General features: G+C 40.5%; 1 protein-coding gene across 2 annotated transcripts in view; it reads left to right on the top strand.

Annotated features, from left to right (window-relative positions):
• ACVR1 (activin A receptor type 1) overlaps positions 1-23,455 on the top strand; it is a 131,807-nt gene that overhangs the window by 46,785 nt on the left and 61,567 nt on the right. Inside the window, exons 2-3 of one of the 2 annotated variants that reach the window (XM_066345083.1) lie at positions 4,690-4,828; positions 6,603-6,787. The gene's annotated coding sequence lies outside the window, so the exon portion shown is untranslated. Of the gene's footprint in view, positions 1-4,689; positions 4,829-6,602; positions 6,906-23,455 lie in introns of both variants that reach the window. The other variant, XM_066345084.1, reaches the window with a different exon arrangement.

Here is a 23,455-nt window from a genome sequence, read left to right as displayed (position 1 = left end):
GCACCAGTGGGCATTGTGTAGGGAAAGGACTACGGAAAGAAAAGCAGACAGGAATAAAGAGGGAAGAGAGAATGTGCATGAGTTAGGTGGGCTATTTAGGAGTGAGGTGTGTGTGTGTGTTTGTCTTCCTGCCTGTCCTTTGTTGAATCTCTTCCCTGAAGTCACCTTCTCCTATCTAGAGAGAGTTGAGGAAGGGATATTCTGTTTTAGTTGCTAGCCTTCCCATTTGGTTTCTGGATTTCCTCTAAGCTGCCACCAGTAGGGCAGTGAGTAGGGGGTATTAGTCTTTCCTGTTCTTTCCTTTCAGGCTTCCCTTCATAGACTTTTATAATATTTATTCTAAAACTGCTATTCTAATGGGTCAAAATGGTCAAATTTTGGCCTTCCTATATGATTCAACCTAATAATTCCACCCTTGTGATTCTCAGTTTTCATCTTGAGTTAATAATAATAGCTCCCACTTATTAGCACCTACTGTGTGTGATGTATGTCACATGTGGCAACTGTGCAAGGAAGTCATGGTACCCCTCTGGCCTGTGAGAGGCTGTGGCTCAGACAGTTGGCCCAAGATGACATGTCTAGTGATTAGCAGTGCTGGGATTCAATCCAGGACTTTTTGGTTCCTGCTGGAACCCTCTTGGTGCTATGTATCACACCACTTTTGTTCCCTTGAGTTTTATCCTGGACCCCTATGCTGTATCTTTCTAGCGCAAATAAGTAAGTCTTTGGCTGGATAAATGGAATTGGTGGGCCACCTGACCAATTCAGATGAGGATGATTGAGATTATACATTATAAGCAGGTTATCTTCAGAAATGTAGTGTGGTGTTTAATGACAATCATTTCTATTATAATCCACAGTGAATGCCTCTCCTTTCATTTAGTTTATAATTTAAACTTTGGAGGAGAAAGGGGCTCTGATACTTGGGCCTTAAATCCAAACCTGGGGCCAAAGCATTAAGAAACCTCATTGTCATTTTATCTCCGCTTCGGCTGGTTCCTCTCTCTAGCCCAGGGGTCCCCAAACGTTTTACACAGAACGTTGGGGGGCCGCCACATACTGTGCTCCTCTCACTGACCACCAATGAAAGAGGCGCCCCTTCTGGAAGTGCGGCGGGGCGGATAAATGGCCTCAGGGGGCCGCAGTTTGGGGATGCCTGCTAGGCTTTGAGAGGGACCTTAACTTTTTCCTTAAAACATCCTGGAGACTTTTTTTCTCATACCTGCCATCTTTCCCCAACTGTTTTTACTCCATTCTTTAAAAGTTTAGTGAATTTGATCCCTACCCAGTATTTAAATGTACACCTGAGAAAATGATGTTTCTGTGGCCAAACTCTTTCCCAGGATTTATTGGAAAATTTTCTAAATCCCCCTCAAAATCAGTTTAAAAAATCAGGTAAATGGGGAAAGATGTTAATAATTCTCCTGTGAGAATTAAACAGTCAACTTAGAGACATCAGTAGATCAGGGAATCCACTAATGTCCAGTTGAAAGCTAACCTGCGTAGCTGACGGGTAAGATGGATATTTCCCAGGGCCAGGCCAGGATAGGATCACAGAGGAGAGAAGCAGTCATGATTACTGATAGATATTGTTAGGTTACAAATGTGTATTCATGGCCCTCTCTGCTGCTCCTGGTGACTCATCCTTGGAAATAAAATAAATACAAGTTGATATGCATAGCATAGAGTATACAAATCCTGGGAATAGTATTCCAAGAGATATGTTTCCGAAGTAAAATAAGTCTTTAAAATGGCAGTTTCAACATGTGATTCTGTGTAGTGCTGTTAACCTTGCTTATAGATCCAAATGCAGGTTATCTCAGGGGTCAACAAACTTTTCCTTTAAAGGGATGGATAGTAAATATTATAGGCTTTGCAAGCCATATGGACTCCGTCACAACTATCAGCTCCTATGTTTTAGCGTGAAAGCAGCTATACAGTATACGTAAAATGAACAAGAAGGACTGTGTTCCAATAGCATTTTTATTTACCAAACAAACTGCCGGCTGGATTTGGCCTGCTGTTAAACTACTACTCAATAATGTTCACTTTTGCCAGCGTTTGAGTATTTGTTAGAGGCTACACTTCTTTGTAAGTTCTATCCAGTTTTTTCCCTTATTTAATGGTTATTTTTAGAGACCCATAATAATGAGTAAAAGAATGTTTGGAAGTATTTTAAGAATAACTTATAAATTGAGGAATTCTGGAGAAATTTCTGGGAATTCTCATTTCTCATTCCCAAGTCCCAAAGATTATTGACTATTATATTAACATTTATGATTTGTAAACACCCAGAGAAGAGGCTCTGCTGTGTCTCCGTGTTTCCTGTACTTCCTGATTCAATCAGCAGTTATCTTTCCTCAACTTGATGAGGCTCTCCCTGTTCTTTGTTCTATGTGGTGTCCTGAGTTTATCAGTTGTCTGGGGCATTTGACCTACTTTTTTCCCACTGGGAGACTGGGAATCTTAGAGACCAGCGGATATCCCCATTGCATGTCTCCAGAATTACTAATAGGTCAAACCTGCCTCACCCCCATATTCAAGTGCCTGGAGTGGATTATTCTTTCAGTATTTTATATGCTTCGTTGTGGTACTATTATTTTAGAGCCAGAACAAGAGGACATTTTTGGTATCAGGCAGGTGATTTGTTTTATTGTTTGGGGTTGGTGTCCTTTATGCTCTTCTGCCACACTGTTTTAGCACTTCTCTTATTCTCTTAGGGATAGAAACCAGGAACGGGCACTGCGAATATCTGCTGTGAGCATTCAATTCAATTCTTGAAAAACGTCAAGGTGGATGTTAACTTCCTGGTAATTAAGAACACAGATTTGGGAGTCAGCAAAACTTGAATTGATTCTCGGTTTTGCTACTTATTTAAAAAGTGGGATCTTGGACAGTCTTACTTAACCTTTCTAACATTTTCTTATCTTTCAAATGGGAATAATACTTTCTTACTCTCAATTTTTGTGTTATTGGATTAAATCAGATAAAACAAGTATGAAGCTAAGCATAGTTCTAGAACCACTAAATGATAGCTGTATTATACAGAACAGTTAAAGGTGGGAGGAATTTATTGTGTTTCATGGGAAAGGAAACTGAAACACAGGTGAAGTGATTTGTGTAAACTCACATGAAGGAAGTTGGAAAACTGGGTTTGGCTGTTTTCTAAGTCCATGTGCTTGCTAGCTTGTGTTGCTGCTTACAAAACTTTCAGTTAATAGTAATTCTACCGTAAGATATGCCAGGATATATTTGGGTTTTGGGGTTTGGGTGGATAGACTTGGACGGTATGGTGTCTTTTGTTTTATTTTTAAATTAAGGTATAATTGACATATAACATTTTAGTTGTTTTAAGTATATGACATAATGGTTTGATATTTGTATATATTATAAAATGATGGTCACACTAAGTCCTAGTTAACATCTGTCACAACTCAAAGGAGGATGTCTTGAAAGGCCAAGGTTTAGCAATGATAGGAAGCCACAGTTTCTAGAAGAAGCCAAGGATACAGTTATAGCTAAAAAGTTGAAAAAATTTGTGCTGAATTTTTTTTCCTGTTGCTTAGCTGCTATGTTGACTGCCAAGAACTTGTTTGATTCTAAGTACCTTTTATGCCCGCCTGTTAGACAGGTCCTGCCATACTATGGTGACTTTTAAGATATTATGCATGTTCTTTTAAGTTGGATTAAAGAAAAAGGTAGTCCTGTATTAAGCCCACATTTGGAGTTGGATTTTTTTTTTTTTTTTTAATTTCTCTCTTTCTCCTTCCTCACACTCACCCTCCACCACTTCACAGGAATGTGCGTCTGACCTTTATGGGTCATATTTTCTCATGGCATGAGGCATGAATAGCTGCCAATAATTAAATCTTCATAGCCAAACAAATGATTTGGCTAAGGTTTTGGAAAAATCTCAGCTTAAGGAAAGTTTTGTGACAAGTTGCTAGAGTTTGCTATATAGATACTTATTTTATAGCACTGATTTTAATTGGTGTGTATGTCTCCTTTTAAAAAAATTATTTTTCGAATCTCGCTTGGGGGTTTGAACATAACTGCTTTCCTCTACCTTCCAGGATCTGTAAGCTTACTTACTGGCATCAAGAATTTCCTCTCAACTTGAGCTCCCATTTTACCAACCTGAGTTGTTGGTCAGACACCACAGTTTTGACTTCAATTCATGGGTTGAGAGCCTGATGAATTTTAAAACAGATGACTATAGGCCCTGGCCGGTTGGCTCAGTGGTAGAGCGTCGGCCTGGCGTGCAGGAGTCCCGGGTTTGATTCCTGGCCAGGGCACACAGGAGAAGCACCCATCTGCTTCTCCATCCCTCCCCCTCTCCTTCCTCTCTGTCTCTCTTTTCCCCTCCCGCAGCTGAGGCTCCATTGGAGCAAAGTTTGCCCGGGCGCTTAGGATGGCTCTGTGGCCTCTGCCTCAGGTGCTAGAATGGCTCTGATTGCGGCAGAGTGATGCCCCAAAATGGGCAGAGCATCGCCCCCTGGTAGGCATGCTGGGTGGATCCTGGTTGGGTGCATGCGGGAGTCTGTCTGACTGCCTCCCCGTTTCCAACTTCAGAAAAATACACACAAAAAAAACAAAACAGGTGACTAAATTATGTTTAATTTGGAGACATGGTTTGTTTTTTATTCTCTTTTTTTTAAAAAAAGATTTATTTATTTATTCATTTTTTAGAGAGAAGAGACTGAGAGAGAGAAGGAGGGAGGAGCAGGAAGCATCAACTCCCATATGTGCCTTGACCAGGCAAGCCCAGGGTCTCGAACCGGCCACCTAGGCATTCCAGGTTCATGCTTTATCCACTGTGCCACCACAGGTCAGGCGAGAGACATGGTTTTTATTTGCTAACTGTTGAATATCAACTACATGCTAGGTGCTAGGTTCTGTGAAGAAAGGATATGGAAGAAGAATGTGTGATCCTTGTTTAGTTTAAAGTGGTTTTGAGATAAACCTAGTTCAAGGCAGAGGGTTAAGGGCCAGGTTGAATCATATAGGATGTAAATACTAGGGGGATTAGAATAGAAAGATCTGGAAAATAGAAGAATCATTAGAGAAGGCTGAACAGAGACAGGAGAACCTAGACATGATTTTGAGGAAGAGAAAGAGTTCTCTACAGGGACGGGGCAAGGCTAAAGAAGCATACACACTTTTGTGATTTTTTTTTTTAAAAGTCCATCTCTGGTTTTTACAAAGAGAATGAGAAAAATATGTTCTAGTGTTTTCTTACTTTCTTGCTTATCTAAACCTGCACCTACAGTACATACTTATACATTAAAGACATGGTTGGCCCTGGCCGGGCAGCTTAGCACTGGGCCCTCCTAAAACACAGTTCCTCTTTGGCAGAGGGGAAAGCAACTTTAGTGTGAATCTGCCAAATTTTCCTGGCCCCGGCGTCTTGGAAAATACCAAGATTTCAACAGTTTGTTCTGAAACCCAAGGTTTGTGAATGCAGCTTAGCTGATGAATTTGTTTTTAAGGATGTCCATTCTAGATAACTTCACTAAATGGTTGCTGAAAATGTCACATTTCTGGTTGACCTTTCAACGGGGTGGGGTGGGGTGGGGGGATATTTTTGCGTGCCTTAGTTTCAATGTGCCTTTTCCATGTCTTACAATTTTACAATCTAATTGATTGTGAGCCTCAGTTTAAACCGAAGTGAGGATAGGTTTGACATTATTTGCAAAGCATTTCCTTGAATTTCAAGGTTGATGTGATTTTCCTTCCAAATAATTACTGAGGAATGCTGTATGTTAGTTTTGTTTTTTCGCTTAGATGTATTTATGTGAAAGTTTCCTTGGCAAATATTCCTTGGGATTAAAAAGAAAAAAAAGGTGCTCTTTTCCAAAAGGAGTTTTTCAATGTTTTGTGTCACTTAACTACTTGAATGGGAAAGTTTGGTTCTAATAAAAATTTCCTCTTCCTTTGGCAAATGCTGATGTTTTTAAAGTCTTCCTAAAGGAAAAGGGAGCTTGGGTGGTTTTTTGTTTTTTTGTTAGTTATCTAGAGCCCCTTCCCTTCCGCTGTGTGCTTCTTTTCATCATTGTTTTATGAGCCTTTGAACTAGATCTATCTACAGCTGAGACTGGTGCTTGAAAATGGACCAAAACCAGATTATTTGTGGGTGGATATCCAAGAATCTAGTCACTCTGGTACATGGGTACCTCTACAGTGGCCGGGTGTCTAGAAGAGACTTTCATTCCATACTGTGCACTGCTTGAACTTTACATTTTTAAACCAACTACATATAAAAATTAATATTGTATATGCAAAGCCATTGGGTTTTTTCATTTGTTTTTATGATGGGCTAGAGTAAATGATATGTGAGATTTAAAGGAACTTGATCTTGAAATTTACCAATTGCAGGTCTTAACTGGGTTTTGTGTCATTTGGAAAAATATTTAAAGACCAGTATGGCTGTATGACCCCAACAACATATGTGCATGCCAACCCTTCTCAAACTCATTTTAATTGTAAATCGCCTTTAGTTCTGAGGGCCCAGTTGAAAAGCTTGTGAAGTATTTTAGCCAGTATATTCACAACGGCAGCGTTTTCTTTTGCTTACGCAGTTGTCTTTCTTCTTCCCTCCGCAGCCCGGAGCCACGTGTGAGCATCGCACTGCCGGAGCAGGAGCGGTTGGAGAACTTTGCATTAGTCCAGGAGATTCCAGGAGCACCTCTCCCTTCCGACCTCTCCGGGGAACTGATGAGTGCAGCTCTGAGCAAGAGCACACTGTTTGAAGGACCGCAGGAGGACATGACCCGGAGCCAGCTCTAAGGTAGCTGAGTCAGCCTCTACCCAGGCGCGCTCAGAGCTGCATTGCTGGAGCCAGCGCTAGAGCCATTTCAACAAATCACCCTTTTTAATGCTCTTTGGCAGAGATCAAATCTAACACGGTAATTTCTTAGCCACAATGATTGTTTTGTTGGTATATATGAATCCAGTGTAAGAAAGTTAGGACTTAGCCTTAGTTCTTTTTTTTTTTTTCAGTGAGAGAGAAAGGGAAAGAGACAAGAAGCATCAACTCATAGTTGTTCGTTGATTACTTTCTCATATGTGCCTTGACCTGGGGGCTCCAGCCAAGCCAGTGACCTTGGGCTCAAGCCAGTGACCATGGGGTCATATCTGTGATCCCATGCTCAAGCCAGGGTTCCAAACATGAGTCCTCAGCATCCCAGGCTGACGCTCTATCCTGGTGAGGCTCAGCCTTAGTTCTTGCATTGCCTTGAAGAAGGTAGGCTTTTATTGATGGAGCTACACAGTTATTCTTTAACTTTGGCCAAGTTGTTCAAGTACTACCAACATTTCCCTACATATAAAATGCTTCTGCCATTCTTTTCACTTTACAGGGCCACTACTCCCCTCTCCACCCTTTTAAATATACTTTATGTTTTAGAGTAGTTTTAGGTTCACAGCAAAATGGAGCAAAGAGTATACAGAGAGGGTTCTTATATATTCCATCCCCATACATGCACAGCCTCTCCCATTATTAATGTCCCCACAAGAGTGGGGCATTTATTACAACAGATGAACCTGCATTGACGCTTCATTACCCAAAGCCCCTAGTTTACATTAAGGTTTACTCTTGTTTACTCTAGTGTTATATATTTGATGGGCTTAAACAAGTATATATTGATGTAGTATTATACAGAATGGTTTCACTGCCTTAAAAATCTCCTGTGCTCCACCTATTTCTCAGCCCCACCCCAACCCCTGGCAACCACTGATCTTTTTACTATCTAGCTCCATGCTTTTATCTTTTTCTGAACTACATTTTATTTTTTCTCTTTTCTTTCCTTTTTTCCCCCTCCCCTCCCCTCCCCTCCCCTCCCCTCCCCTCCCCTCCCCTCCCCTCCCCTCCCCTCCCCTCCCCTCCCCTCCCCTCCCCTCCCCTCCCCTCTCCCCTCCCCTCCCCTCCCCTCCCCTCCCTTTCCCTCTCCCCTCCCCTCCCCTTCCCTCTCCCCTTCCCTCTCCCCTCCCCTTCCTGGACTACAGAGCCATCCTTAGAGCCAGGGGCTAACTTGCTCCAATTGAGCTATAGCTGCGGGGGATGGGGGGGATGGAGGGGGAGAGGCGAGAGAGGGAGGAGTGGAGAAGCAGGTGGTCTCTTTTCCTGTTTGCCCTGACCAGGGAATCGAGCCCAGGACTTTCACAAAGCCAGGCTGATACTCTACCACTGAGCCAACAGGCCAGGGCCTGAACTACATTTTTATAGTATGCTTCCTGTGGAGTACTTTGAAATCTCTGTAAAGATGTCTTGCCATCTGGATGAAATGCAGTTAAGGTTGTGTTAAGCTATGGAGGTAATATAAATACCTGCTTTGGACTAGAGTCTGTAAAAGGTTTATAAGGGGAGGCCTTAAGTGCTAAGTGTTGGTGTATGTGTGTGTGCATCTTGAGTTAAATGTTGGGATTGCTCAGATATGATTTGAAACTTCTATAGACAGAAGCAGGGAACTCAGGAGTAAAGCCTGTCGGGGTTGGACTTTGCAGCCTCATAGGTTCCTCAGCTTTGGGGAAGGTTTCTAGTAGCTGTCAGGTACTTTCTCGTTGAAGGGATATCTCGTTTATTACTTTAACCAACTTTAATTCTTTATGTAAAAGTTTATTTTTGATTATTTAGTTTCAGATAGTACGGAACATTATAAAGTGCAGACATATATATAGATACATTTTTCTCCCTTTCTTCTCTCTCTAACCCTTAACTAGTAATTTTGAACACATACTTTTTCACATACAGATACATTTAAAAACTGATGGAACATGACTACATTTTGTTTTATGACTTGTTTTTTCCTTCTACTCTACATGTTGTGGATAGTTGCCCTTTAAAGCACCATCTCAGTGTAAGTAATGACTGCTTAGTGTTCTTTATATGGCGATTACAGAATTATAACCAGTCCTCACATGAGAAGTTAGCCTGTAATTTAAAGGGGACTATGGAGATCTTTCACATGAGGGAAAAAACAAAAGTCATGACTGTTGACCTTGGACTTTTAGTCATTAAAGATACGAGTTTTTATTTTCTAAGGGCTGTTGTCGAGGTGTCATTTCTGTCAAATTTTCATCTCTAAGTGACTGGAAGGAACTTTTTTGGCACTAGACTGCGTTAATATATTAGCATAGTTGTTAGTTTTGGCTATCATCCTTGGAGCATTTTAAGATATTTCTACGCCCATTTAAGGTGGCATGAGGTTGAGTTAGTTTTAAGAGGAAGTAATGAATAACAGGAATGATTTTATTTTGCATATATGCTTATTTGAAGAAGGAGGAGGAGATGATCGTGTTAGTTAATTGCCAGCCCTGTGGCTCTCAATTATGAAACAGGGTTAAAATTGTTCAGCTCAGTAGTTTTATAGGGTAGTTGACCAAATCACCAGAGTTTTCAGATATGTGGGGTTGATAATGAATATGTGTGGTGTTATTTTATAAAATATTTATTGTTAGGAAAATAATATAATCAATATTTATGAGATTAGCAAAGGAGAAAAGAGTGGAAAATAAGTCTCCCCAGTGCCCAATTACCCTTCCTAGAAGCAACTACTGTTAACAATTTCCTGTGTATTTTTCCAGAGATTTTGGGGCATACGTAATATAATGGCATGCAACCTATAGATTATTGAAATTTCTTTTTCTTTCTTTCCTTTTTTTTTTATTACACAAATAGTAATAATATACACTGTTTGTATTTTTTAATTGACATTCTCTTTCTTGGAAGTTCTTCCTAATTAATACTGCATTATTTTTAAATTGATTCCTACTATTTCACTATAGAGATACACTGTGATTTATTTAACCAGTACTGTACTATATTGATGGCCATAAAGATCATTTTCAGTTTTATTATCATTAACAAGGCTGTAGGGAATAACCTTGTACATACATCATTTCAAACATGTTCATGAGCATATATCTGTAGGATCCATTTCTAGTAGTGGAATTGCTGGGTCAAAGGGTATGAACATTTTAATTTTTGTGGAAATTTATTGCCAAGTTGCTCTGGTCATAGAGGTTGCAGAGTTTTAGCTTTCACCAGCAGTCAACAAGAACACTGCTTCCTCACACTCGTGCCAATCACTGTGTGGTTGTCAAACTAATAGGTTTTTTCCTTTGCCAAATGGATAGGTAAAAAAAATGGCAGTTTAAGGCATTATATCAGGGTTTGGGAACCTATGGCTCGCGAGCCAGATGTGGCTCTTTTGATGGCTGCATCTGGCTTGCAGACAAATCTTTAATAAAAAAAATAATAACATTAAAAATATAAAACATTCTCATGTATTACAATCCATTCATTTCCTACCGCTCATGTTCATGGTTGTGGGTGGCTGGAGCCAATCACAGCTGTCCTCCAGGACAACACCAAATTTTTATTGGATAATGCATAACGTACACAGGTCATTGTATGGCTCTCACAGAATTACATTTTAAAATATGTAGCGTTCATGGCTCTCTCAGCCAAAAAGATTCCTGATCCCTACATTATATCTTTTCATAAGTTTAAAGGTGATTTGTATTTCCTGTTCTGTTCTCTTTATGTTTGTGTCGTCTATTTTCCTATTGGCTTCTTGATCTTTATATTATCAGTTCAGGGAGCTCCTATGTGTTAAAAAATTAGTGTCCCCCCTTCTCCTTTTTTTTCTACTTGTGATATATGATGTTTATATTTGGCCATTTGTATGTGGCCATACAATTGTTTTGCTGTGCAGATTATTTAAAATTTTGTATTCTTAAACTTACCAATTTACTCAATCAACAAATATTTATTGAATGCCTCTTATGGCACTTGTTCTAGGCAGCAGACTATATACAGTAGTGTAGAAAACAGATACCAGCTCATGCTCCATAAAGCTTACACTGTAGTAGAAGGAGGTAGTCAATAAGACATGTTCAAAAAGATTTGTAGAGAAAAATACATGATCAAACTTTTTGTGGCTTCAGGACTTTATATCACAATTAAAAGACCTTTTTCATTCCTAGAGTTAAAAACCTATCTCATGGTTCCTGGTACTGTCATGTGATGTTTTATTTGTTTTTAGTTTTAAATTCTTGCTCCTTCTGGAATGTTAGCTATGAATCCAACTTCATTTTTCTTTAGGTGCTATATTAGGCAAAGGCTGAGCTGCTCTGACTAAGGAACTAAAATATACAGTGGTTCAAAGAACTTAGATGTTGAGTTTTTCCTCACTTAAAGTGGGAACAAAGCAGGTCAGCAGAACAGCCCATATTCACAGGTCCCTCTAACTGCCACCATATTTATCTGCATGGTCATAGCTGGCTTGCTACCATATCTGGGTTCCCTCAGTGCAAAGGTCAGAGGAGAAAGTACGGGTCAAGTGGTCAGAAGTTGAACGCATTACTCCTACGTCCATTGGTGAGAACTTCATTCATGTGGACACTTCTTGCTGCCAGGAAGGGTGGGGGATACAGGCTCTGCCAGGCAGCACGGGTCCAAGAAAAAGAAGAGGGAATTTTAGTAGAAAATTGACAATCTGTAACTGGCTAGTCATTCCGATTTTACTGATTACTGCCAACTTTTCTCGTTTGGTTTCTTTTGTATTATAAATTCCCATACACATTTTGGTCTGCTTCTGAGATACTTATTTTCATTTATCTCTATGCCTATGCATATACTAGGAACACACTGTTTTTTAACTCTTGGAGCTTAGTATCATTTTTTTTCTTTTTGATAAAGGTAGTTCAGTTTAAAATTTTTATATTTATTTTTGTGTGTGGTTTTAAAAAGTTATATGAACTTTAAAACAATCATATATAGTCACCACCCTCTCTTCCTTAAAACCTGTGAATATTGTTATTGGAATTGGGTTAAATGTGTAGATCTACTGTGTGAGGAAGGGTTCACATCTTTATGAGATTAACTTTTCTTATTTGATAATGGTGCACAGTGCTTGGGAAACATTGATCTGGACTCTGCAATCTTTCTATGTCCTTGACCCATGAACCTTACACAATTGAAGTAGGAGAGAGGGAGGACCATCGTATCATACGACGTTGTGTTGAGTTTAATATTTGATTTCTGATTATAACTGATGCCTATTTTTTATTAAATAATAAGAAATTATAAGGTCCAATGATAAACTTGGAACTTGAAAGAACAGCTTTTCTGTTTGAAGGTAAAAATAATATTTGGTATTTTAGAAATTTATTACAGAATTTTGTTACATAAACTTATTTATAACACAAACCTAGCAAATTTTTGCATATATTTCTGATCTGGAATGCTGTTTCTTCCTCATTTAGTGTGTGTGTGTGTGTGTGTGTTAGGGTACACCTTTTTTTAACAACACACATTCTACTTTCTTTTCCTTTTACATTTCTATTGAAAATAAGATACAAATGCAAATATCCACACTAAGCATATATAGCTTAGTTAAATTATTATAGGATGAATATTTTTTGTGACCACCATGCAGGGCAAGAGACAGAATCTTAGTGGCCTCCCTAGCCCAAGAGCATGTCGCATTCCACTCATAGCCCCTCTCCCTGTGGAAGTTATCAGTTTCCTGATTTCTGTAGTAATTGCTTTGCTGCCGTTCTTTAAGGTTTTATCACCCACGTGCACATATCTAGTTTCTGTTCTTTAGTTTTTCCCCTCTCTCTACGTCTTTAATTTCTCAAACCTCAGGTTCCCTTTCCAACCCCTTCCTTTCCTTACAGTTTACATGCGGAAGAACCCAGTCATTTGACCTCTCCGTTCCCACTAGCTGGGTGTGGTAATTGTAATCTTGTCATTCAGGTCAATGTTTCCTTTCAGTAGGAAATGATATTTTAACACTATAGTCTGGGCACCAGGAGAGTTCATTGCTTCTGGGTAGGTCATGGTCTCTAGGCCTTTTTAATGACAAAGGATAAATATGCATAAAATATTTCCTGAGTTCATACGATACTTCCAATTCCAGTTCAGTTTATAAGATTCTTACTTTACTTTTTCTGTGTTACAGTTCCTCGGAACAGCAGGGGATGACAGAATTCAAAAGTGTGGTAGTTACTCATTCGCTTTCTTCTGTACTAAATACACAGCATTCTCAATGCTGCCACAGTTCTAACTCTGCTCCATCAGTGATGATAACTAAAAAGTGATAAAAACAATTCCTTTTTGGTATGCTATCCCATTCTCCCCGGGATTCTTTTGTGGGGAGAAGTATATAGTTGTTGAAAATTGGTCAGATTTAAACACTGCTTAGCTTTTCAAAGATATTTGGAGGAGGAATACTTTAAATTTTGTTAGGTGAGATGTTGGTTTTATATTTATGTTTAGAAAAATCCTTGTTTGTTAGACTTTGTCAGTGAAATGATGTGACATCTGGGATTCTTCTTAAAATACTCCTAGAGAAAATGGGCAGAATAGTGGAAGTAAGATTGCTCATTTTTGAAACTGGGTGATAAAATATTGTTTATTTTTGAAACTGGGAGGTCAAAAATAGGGTTCATTATACTTTTCTCTCTGTTTCTATGTAACTTGAAATATCTGGAATATAAAATATTTTAAAGTCAATTTTATAAACAGTGAAAAGTCAAGGATATCTGGTAGGGGAAGAAGGCAATAGAAATGAATAGACAGGGAGGGTGAAAATGATAATGAACGGGTGATTCCATTCTTAACCTGGCTGTTTGGTCGCAGCATGGTGGCCCTGAAGCTAAGAGACTGGATGACATCTTGAGTGAGAAAAAGATTTAAGGGATGAGTGGCAGAAGAGGAAACTGCCATCCAAGGATACTGGGAGGATCCAAATCTAAAAGTAGACACGGGAGAGAGTGGAGCCTCTGAGTCCCAGCCAGGGAAGTACCCGGGCGGAGAAGGGGATTATCAGCTCCGCCGTTCTGCAGAATGGGCTAGTGAGACCGCCCTTGGCATTCTCATCATCACCTGGATTATTGAGGGGCTGTGATACTGGGGGAGTCCTAGGCCTCATTCCTGGTGAATTGAATCAAAATCTGTAGGTGTGAGGCTTAGGGTTCAGAGATTTGAGGAAGCTTCCTTGTGAGTCTGAAGGATAAGGTAAGTAAGGTCTACAGTGAATGAGTTAGTACCTTAGCAAGAGGTGTTTTCATGATGGACAGGAGGGAGGAAAGAGAAGTATGGAGGGAACTGTGTAGATTGCTCTTTCTAGAAAGTTCTGTGAAAGGATGGAAAGGGGATATGGGAAGACTCGGAGCTGTGGATAGGTGGTGATTGTTGAAATAGTTGCTGCTTATATATAATAAGACAGTGTTGCCTGTAAATGTGCAGAATGTGGACGGTCTCCATGCAGGGTGACTCAGTAGTCAGGCTAAGCCTGAGCTTAAACCCCCCACCCTCCCACCACCAGAGATTATTTTGTGGGAAGAACTTGATTTTTGGTGGTTCAGGGGAAGCTTGGAAATTGTCATGGATGAGATGTTCTTTTGATTTGTTATTATTTTACACTTCACATTAAAATAAGAGAGGCGCACGAGTCTTTGCAGTGCCTCTGCTTCTCGTGTCTGACTGGGCCCGGGGCCCTCGCTGCGGCCGGCCGGGTGGGGTTCCTCAGAGCGCCCCTGCTCCTCTTCACATTTCTTCGTTTTCTCTTTTTCGGCTTTCTTTTCTTCAAATAAAGTGTCACTGTCATGTCATGTGCAGAGCCCCTAAAAAGGGTGGCCTGGTACTGGATGGTGTGTTTTGTTATTAACTTTGGAACTGTCTATTGAAAGGATTTTCGTGTTTACATGATTTCTTAATCACCATATTCGAAAGTTGTACAGAGAAAACTGAGGGTGAGAATAATGTTTTTTTCCGTTGCCCTCTGCCTTCGGGTCTTTTTTAGTTCTGTTTTTAATAACAGGTTGGATTCATCAATTCTACCTTCTAGGATTTCTACTTCTTTGAGAGCATCATCTATTTCCTAAATTTTGTTTCATTCTCCCTACTTAGTAGAGCACACTTATTTTTACTTTTAGCTTGCCATTGTTATTTAGGCCGGTGGTGTTGGGGAGGAGTGGGCAGTTTTTAGGCCACATTAGCTTCCTGGTCTCTTTCTACCTGCTGTGCAGAACCGCTCCCTGCCTCATCGCCCCACATCCGCCTTGTTCTCTGTTGTGGTTACTTCAGTGCCAGCCATTCAACTGTGCGCTGATCCTGTGTACACGGCTCGTTTTCTTTCTCACGATCATATTTATACTTTTGATGGATATATTTAAATGAACAGCTGTGCATTTGTTGAGTCACACCACAATGATCTGATTCTGCTTTAGCTGCTTGACTGGCAAAAGCATATTTCAAGCTACGTTGTAAGAGAATTCCATTAATCACATTCTAGTTGGGGGAGGGGAGAGGAGAAAAACCACTATGAAAAGTTTTTTACAGATTAATGTTAATTAGTATTCCATTATGTTATAGTAGATTGATTTGGTTGCCATTTAAGATGTCACCTGGAGAAACTTTATTAAGGTGTAAATAACTATAAAGGTTTAATGGTAGCTGGGTAGGCAAAATTCCCTGGGATTATTGCTGTTCAGATAAAGTTAGGAGCTGGTGCTGCTCTAGTTAAATATCTAAAGAGTCTTTAAAAGAGTTCCTTTCTATAAAGACTAGTGTTCGTGACTCAGCATTCTTTGAATTCTGATTATTTTGTTTAAAGCCTCCTGAACAGAGAACACGCGATATAGAAGATGTTACAACTTTCTTTTTCTTCAAATACATTAATTGCTGATTATAACCTCGGATTGAGTCTTTGGCTTCCATCAGCCAGATATATTTTTCTCTTGACACTTCCTCAGGGTTCTTTCTGAAGGTTATTAATAGGCATGGAAGCATGGCTTTCCAAAGGACGTCAATAACTGTTAGAAGGCTGGGGGCAGGGGAGATAATGTGTCAATTTCTGACTTGTAGGAGATATATTTTCAAGCTACAGAAGCTGTCTCAGAGGTCACTGGGGATGGCTCTGGGAGAATCAGCTGGTGTCTGTAACTAGAGATCCACAGAGCCCTTTCCAAATGGGACCCTGTCCACCAGGGAGTTGTCTGGTGTGCCCGGAGTCTGCCAGCCGTCTTTTTGTTTGGCTGTTTCTCTTAGATGACACCCTTGAAAACTGAAATCCAAGTAACAAGTGATACCTTTTAATTTATCTCAAATGCCTGGTTGCTGCTATACTAAATTGAGGACATAGAGCAACCCCCCACCCCTGTCCCTGCCAGGCTGGACAAAATACCTTAAGCCTTCCCGTCCTCTCCCTACCCAAACCAAAGTGTAGCGCAGACGAAGAAGTGAAACTGAAGGTGTCTTAATTTATATTGGGTGCCTGCTATGTGCCGGGCTTGGGTATGTAGGCACACGCTGGGCAGGGTTCTCACTCCTGTGCTGCTTTTATTTTGGTGCATGGGGCAAGATGGGGTGGGGGAGGGGAAACATCATAGAAATCGGCAAATAAGCTATGCAATTCACACAGTATGAAGTGCTTTGAAGAAGGTACGGCAGGGAAACAGAGTGCAGGGATGCGGGGGTCTGAGACGGGAGTGGTTGGCGTGTGGAAGTGGAGCGCGGATGAGAAGGAAGGCTGTCTTTAGGCTGGTGTATAAAGGGTGCTTTTCCTCACCTCCGCAGAAGTATGCTGTAGTGTCTTCCATTTTTTAAAAAAGGAGGGGGATGGCGGGGGGTGGGGGGAAGTATCTTCCTGGTGCTGACATCCCTTTCATATTCACCCTTCTTCAAATTGTGATAGGTTAATCACAGCAGCTAGGATTGGATAGGTTAATCACAGCAGCTAGGATTGGGACAGTGTGTCAGGCGCCGGTGCCTGAAACACCCCTCGTCTGGGACTGGGAGGGATGGGCAGGGAGGGCTGTGCTGTTCGGTTCCGTGGGAAAGCTCAGGCATAGTTAGCCATGAGCTAGCCCGCTGAGATCGCTCCTCACTGAGCACTGAGGTAGGAGGTGGGGTTTAAATAGACTCCACAGTTACATGTCTAAGAGTTTTGTTGGAGAGAATAACAGGCTCTTTTCTATCAGTAGGTTAAAAAAAAAAGTTCCTGTCAGAGTTTGTAAACTGTAAGGCAAGGAGTGAGCCACGAGCTGCTTCAGAAACTGTAACGAAACAGCTGGGAGATGTGGGGTCCTATCAGTTGAAACAAAGCAGGAGAGCTGTGGCTATTTGATACAGAGGGAATGAAGTGGAAATGAGGGACAGTTTCCATGTAGGCAGGCGTGTTGAAATCAAACCTGGTCTTGAGATACCAGTAAGGCACAAAGTGGGTGACCAAAACTTTGGCATCTCAGCTTAGAGTAATTATTATCTGTGTTTCTGGTAGTATTGTAATCAAGTGAATACCATTCTGTGTAGACAATTAAAAACAAATTTCCTGGTGATTTGTTAGTCCTTACATGGTAGCCTAACTGAAACCTTTCACTTTTTTTCATTCACTTAAGCCTGATCCTCCCCCACCCTTTAGGGGATTAAATTGGTCTTTCCCCTCCTTTCCAAACCATATCTTGGGTCCATCTGTTACAGCTGGAATGTTTGTAGTGTAACTCTTTCAGTCAAAACCCTTTCTTTCCTGAAATACTCTGTAATTATTTCCCCTAACTACAGGATGAACTGATCCAGGGGCTGGGTTTCAATTCTGCAGGACTTGTCCAAGAAGCTATTTGTATTCATCTATCACGAAAGATCAAATTACATGCTAATATTCTGAAAGTAACACCCACCAGAAACCCTCCAGCAGCAGTGAAGTCTATATAAAACCAAGCCCTGGCAACTTGCACATTGCCAGTTCAGACAGAGTGTGGTGTTAAAAATATTTCACAGGTCATTTGTGAACTGGAGAAAAGACCCTGACTTAACTTATATGGTATGATGGCTTTGGTTTAGCCTTTCTTTGCAGCTATAACTGACAGCCCATGTCATTTTCACCCCTCTTAAGGCCCAGGTAGTTTTTAGCAAGCTGTCCATGGTTTCTCTCTCTGCTTTTTGAGCATAGAAGAGGCATTAACTGTTCTCACATAATGGCAGATTTTTGTCCCACTTGGAGGTGGTTGTTGTAAGTATACTTTACCTCAACGTTTTATGTCTAGAATTTGTCTTACTGGGTCTAACTTTGTCCCAAAATGTGCCTGACTTACACTAATTATTTGTTTTGATTTTGAGATGTGAGTTACAGGAACACTGAAACGTGGGGCCGGGGAATGTGAGACAGAAATCACTTCATATACTGTCAAGTTGGCTTATTTTCCCCCCCTTATTAAGATTTTTTTTTTTTTCAGGGGCAGGGAGAAAAAAATCTGAGGTTACAGAGCAAATGAAATTAATCTTGAATTTAGAGAAATGGAAAAAGGGCATGATTGAAAAGTGGCCCAAATAACCATGAGTAAAGATTGTTTTCTAAGATGAAAACCCAGATGGTTGAAGCGTGGAGTATGTTGAGGCGTGGTTAAAATGTTAAGGATGACAGAAGCAGCTACACTCTGCTGACTGGTTCAATGAAGGTTGCGAGAATGAAGGAGTGAAAGTTGGGGTGAAGAGCTAAACTCTGATTACTCCTACCTGCCCCTTGAGAATTTTACAGGTTTTCTTACCTGTAAAATGGGGTGAATATTTATTTAGTGTGTTTTGGGGAGAGGTTGAATGAGATAGTACACGTGATCCCCAAACATAGTGCCTGTCTGAGTAGTAAGTACCACTACTGTTACGGTGATAATGATACAATTTTGACAAAATTACTGAAATTTTTTTTTCTGGTTTGCCTCTCCCCTTTATTTGAAAGGAAGTGAGGATTTTCCCCCTTATTGAAAATATCGCATAGACCAGGGGTCAGGAATCTTTTTGGCTGAGAGAGCCATGAACGCCACATATTTTAAAATGTAATTCTGTGAGAGCCATACAATGACCCGTGTACGTTACGCATTATCCAATAAAAATTTGGTGTTGTCCCGGAGGACAGCTGTGATTGGCTCCAGCCACCTGCAACCATGAACATGAGTGGTAGGAAATGAATGGATTGTAATACATGAGAATGTTTTATATTTTTAACGTTATTATTTTTTTTATTAAAGATTTGTCTGCGAGCCAGATGCAGCCATCAAAAGAGCCACATTTGGCTCACGAGCCAGAGGTTCCCAACCCCTGGCATAGACTGTGTAAAGAGATATAATGAAAAACCTGTCATGGAAGAGTAGTGACAGCTCCCACCAGTGGTTAGTGAAGGACTTCATCTGGATGGTGTCATTCAAAATATGGATGGCTGAATGTACAGCCTGTCTTTCAGAATTCTTTCTAACTTGGATACTGCTAGAAATTAGATTGAGTAGAGTATCAAGAAAGTCCTTATTGAACAAGTAGGTGCCAAGTAAATTATATGTTGACCAAATGGACAAACCAAATGAGTTTAAGTCACCAGTCCTGACAAACTAACATTTTGTAGAATTTATGTTGGGTAAGAATCATAGGGTTCATTTTACAATTTTCTCTTCATCTTCAGTATTACAGGTAACAAGCTGTATTCTGTTCATAAGTCTAGGTTTTAGAAATAGCCCTTATTCTTTTCTTTTTTTTCCCTAAAGTGAGAAGCAGGGAGGCAGAGAGACTCCCGCATGCACCCCACCAGGATCCACTCTGTATGCCCACCAGGGGGCAATGCTCTGCCCATCTGGGGCATTGCTCTGTTGCCTAGCACCTGAGGTGGAGGCCACAATGCCATCCTCAGGGCTCCCACCAACTTTGCTTCAATGGAGCCTTGGCTGCAGGAGGGGAAGAGAGAGTTAGAGAGAAAGGAGGGGGGGAGGGTGGAGAAGTAGATGGGTGCTTCTCTTGTGTGCCCTGGTTGGGAATCGAATCTGGGACTTCCACATACCTGGCCGATGCTCTACCACTGAGCAGACCAGCCAGGGCCTAGAAATAGCCTTTATTATTATAGTAGATTATCAACTAGATTGCTTAATATGAGTTCTAAAAGCTGACTATAGAAGTACATTATACTCTGAATTATTTTATGACCAATATCAAAGCACTTTGTGATTTTTTGGGGGGTGGGGGTAATGTATTGCAATATATATCTGGCTTTATTCAGCTGTAAAATTGTGCTGAGCAAAAGAAGTGCCAAACTTGGTCTCAAGCCCACACATGTTAAAATTGAGCAAAATGCTAGCTCTTTAACTGGCTATCAGTCTGATTTATAAATGGAGTTTGAAAAGTACCATGGGATTTGGAAAGCCGTTTTGTTCTGCCCTGGTGATATGCCTGTTTTTAATAGAATGTCATGGGAATACTCTATCTCAAGAGTGTAGTCCTGAGACATTGTAAGAGATGGCACTGACTGAAAGAGGGTACCTTAGTTAAGTCGGAATGTCTTTATGACTGAAGTACTAAGATCAGGTAGTAGGGATAAAGGACTTTATCTGAGAACAGAAAGGAGATGGTGTATACTGCAGGCAAAAAGTTCATGTCTGAACTCTTCAGATAATACTCTGTAATCCCCAGTAGCTCATAATTTTTTAGTTAGGGATTTTGGCCTTAGAACATTACATAAGGATTGGTTGAACCTAAATAAAATGAGCAGTTGAGGATCTTCTTATCAGAGGTTTGTGTCTCATTTGAAAAAATATTTAATTGTGTACATAAAATATAATTCCTACATTAAAAAATAATGTAATGCCTTCTTCCGTGATCATAGGTTTTGTTGACTTCCTTGATGTTAGGGAGGCTAATGAGATTCCTACACCTGTGAAACAGGAGCGTTTTTGTCAGGTAGTGGGTAAATGCTCAGCCTAAAATATCTGGTACCATCTAGGTACCTGTATGAGAGAAGGGCTGGTCATAAGGAATAAGTTGATGGCTCTCAAAGTGTGGTCCAATGGAGTTTCCACAGCTTTCTCAAGGGTTCCATGAGGTCCTCCTTTTTCCAATGACACATGTGTTCAAGGCTGGATTTGTTCTATGTACTTCAACCAATACACGTTATAACAGAGTGAATGTAGAATCATATATGAGAGTCCAGCTTCTTTCTACTAAGCCAAACATTATAGAGATTTGCAGAAGAGTAAAACAATGCCACCTTCCTCACTATATATATGTATATATTTGGGGGCGGGGTTAAAGGAATGCAATATTTTAAAAGATTCTTTAATTTCTGTAAATGTTGTTAGATATAGCCCACAGAGACAAGCTGCATATAGGGGCCTCAGTACTTCTAAAGAGTATAAAAAGATTCTGAGACAGGAAGTTTGAGAAACACTGTAGTAGGGCATCCCTGAACTGTTGAATTATTGCCGCTCTCTTTTTCCACTACCACTACCTCTTTTTTGCCAACCCACATCTGAAACTCCTTAGCCAAAAATACTTGACAGCAGAGGAATGGAAAACTTACTTTTAAAGACAGTATTTTCTTTTTAGTATATTTTAAAGTTAGAAATAGATCCTTGGGGCTTAAAGTTGGGATGTGAACACAGTGATATTTTTTAATAATTAAAACATGATGAGGACATTTATTCCAGAATATTCTCCTTTCTGCGTCCTCCCCCCGCCCCCTCCTTTTGGAAGCACCATGTTTAATAGCTTAATGAACGGGTCAGCAGAGCACTCCAGATACTGAACAAAATGGCAATTAGGAAGTGATGCTGATGGTTTTTCCCCAAAGATTTTTGGCGGATTTTGAGCTATCTATAAACAGTAGATTAGTTTGGGGGACTGAATTTATAACTCTTTCCTGTTTTCTGTTCATGAGCCTAAATTAGTATTTTAATTTTACTTGTACAGTTATGATCTGTTAAGGGATATTTTAGTGCGTGGGCTTTTCTTGGTTGTGACAGGAAAAAATGTCAATGTGATTGTCTTTTGGATTTTATTTTTACTAGTGAAAGGAGTCTTGATTTTGAAACTTGAAGCTTATTAACTTTTACTATTATCTGAACGAAATTCTACAGATTACTGTTACAGATACGATCAGTGTCCCAATCCTGCCATTTCTTTGCAGGTGTGTGTGTATTTGTGTGTAGGATAGGGCTGGAAGAGACTGCTATGTCTTCAGAAGTTAAACTTAAATTGAGCTGATGAACTCTTAGGAAATTGAAATTCAACGTGTATTAAATATGCACCTACTTGACTCTGGTAGCAGTGAACAAAATGGACTATATACGTTTTGCTGCCATCGAGTTTACAGTCTAGTGAGGCAAACAGATGTTCAAAAGCACACAGGTGTAAATAGATAATTATTAATTATGGTAAGTGCTGTGAATGGAAATTAAAGTGGCTGTATAAGAGTGTAATGAGGGCATATGAGGATTTAGGCAAGCTTCTAGAAGGAAGCAACATTTAAGTTAAGACTTGAAGGATGAGTAGGAATTTACTGGGTTGGATCCTGAAAGAAGGGCCCGGTCATGGGGAGTGTCTTCTATTCGAAGGCCTGGCTAGTCGGGAAGCCGGCTGCTTGCAGTGGCTGGGAGAACAGGGTTGTGGGGGGCCTGCTGTGAGACCTCAGGTGAGGGACCTTGAGGGCAATGGGTGTAAAGCGGCGAGTGGGCGGCTTGCTGGGGCTTACCATGTCTTCCTGAGGTTCTGACCCTGGCCTACCTCTCCAGCCTTCTTGAGGTTTCTCCTCTTTCTTTATAATTCAGCCTGCTGGTTTTTGTTTGTTTGTAAATTCTGAATATGTCTTAAGTCCTGAGGACACACCTTGCTTGCCCTGGCTACAGGCCTTTTATGGAAACTGAGAAGTTGTATCTTTTTTCCTTAAGTGCTACACTGTCTCCACCACAGGGTGTTACACACACACTCACCTACTCACCCACCCACTCACACTCACTCACTCACATACACTCACACAAGCTTATCGTTTTTCTAGTATCTCCTAGTCATCTTTCTGGTTCTTCTTAAGATATAACTTCTTCAGGGAAGCTCCACCACCCTTCAGGAAATCTGAAGCTGTTTTGTTAACAGTTTTGTTTAACCATTTTTTTTTCTAATATTTAATTCAATTTTTAATTATGCAGTCTTTTGGATAATTGTAAGGTATTTTTCCCCGCTGAGAAGGAAGGAAGGGGCCAGAGCCACGAAGTGTGGAATAGTAAAAGGCTTTATTGAATACAGAGCACGCATCCCGTCCATCGAGGTCCCCTGGCCCCGAGGAAAGATGGAGGCCAGGGAAGTCACAAGGATTAAACTGTGTGGGAGATATTTAAAGGGGTCCCTCTAGGGAAGTCAAGCTAATATGACGTGGTGAAATCTCACTGGTTGGCAGATGGTCGCTTTTTTCCAAAGGGTTCCTGCGAAGCTTCTTTTTGGCGCTCTTGGTTGTGGGTGGTCCTAGCTAAAGTTCGCGGGCCTGGGTTCCCCACGTGACCGTCCCCCATTATCCACCCACCTTACAATAATTATTTGATCACCGCCATAGACAGCAAGCTTAATGTTAGTAAGGACCATGTTTTATTATTATTACTCTAAGTTTCTGGTGTCTCATACATGGTAGTCTCAGTAGTTGTGGAA

This window comes from Saccopteryx leptura, chromosome 7 (assembly GCF_036850995.1).
Source record: "Saccopteryx leptura isolate mSacLep1 chromosome 7, mSacLep1_pri_phased_curated, whole genome shotgun sequence".
Taxonomy (NCBI): Eukaryota; Metazoa; Chordata; class Mammalia; order Chiroptera; family Emballonuridae; genus Saccopteryx; species Saccopteryx leptura.
The sequence above is the reverse complement of the archived record's forward strand: the minus strand, read 5'-3'. Positions and strand labels throughout refer to the sequence as shown.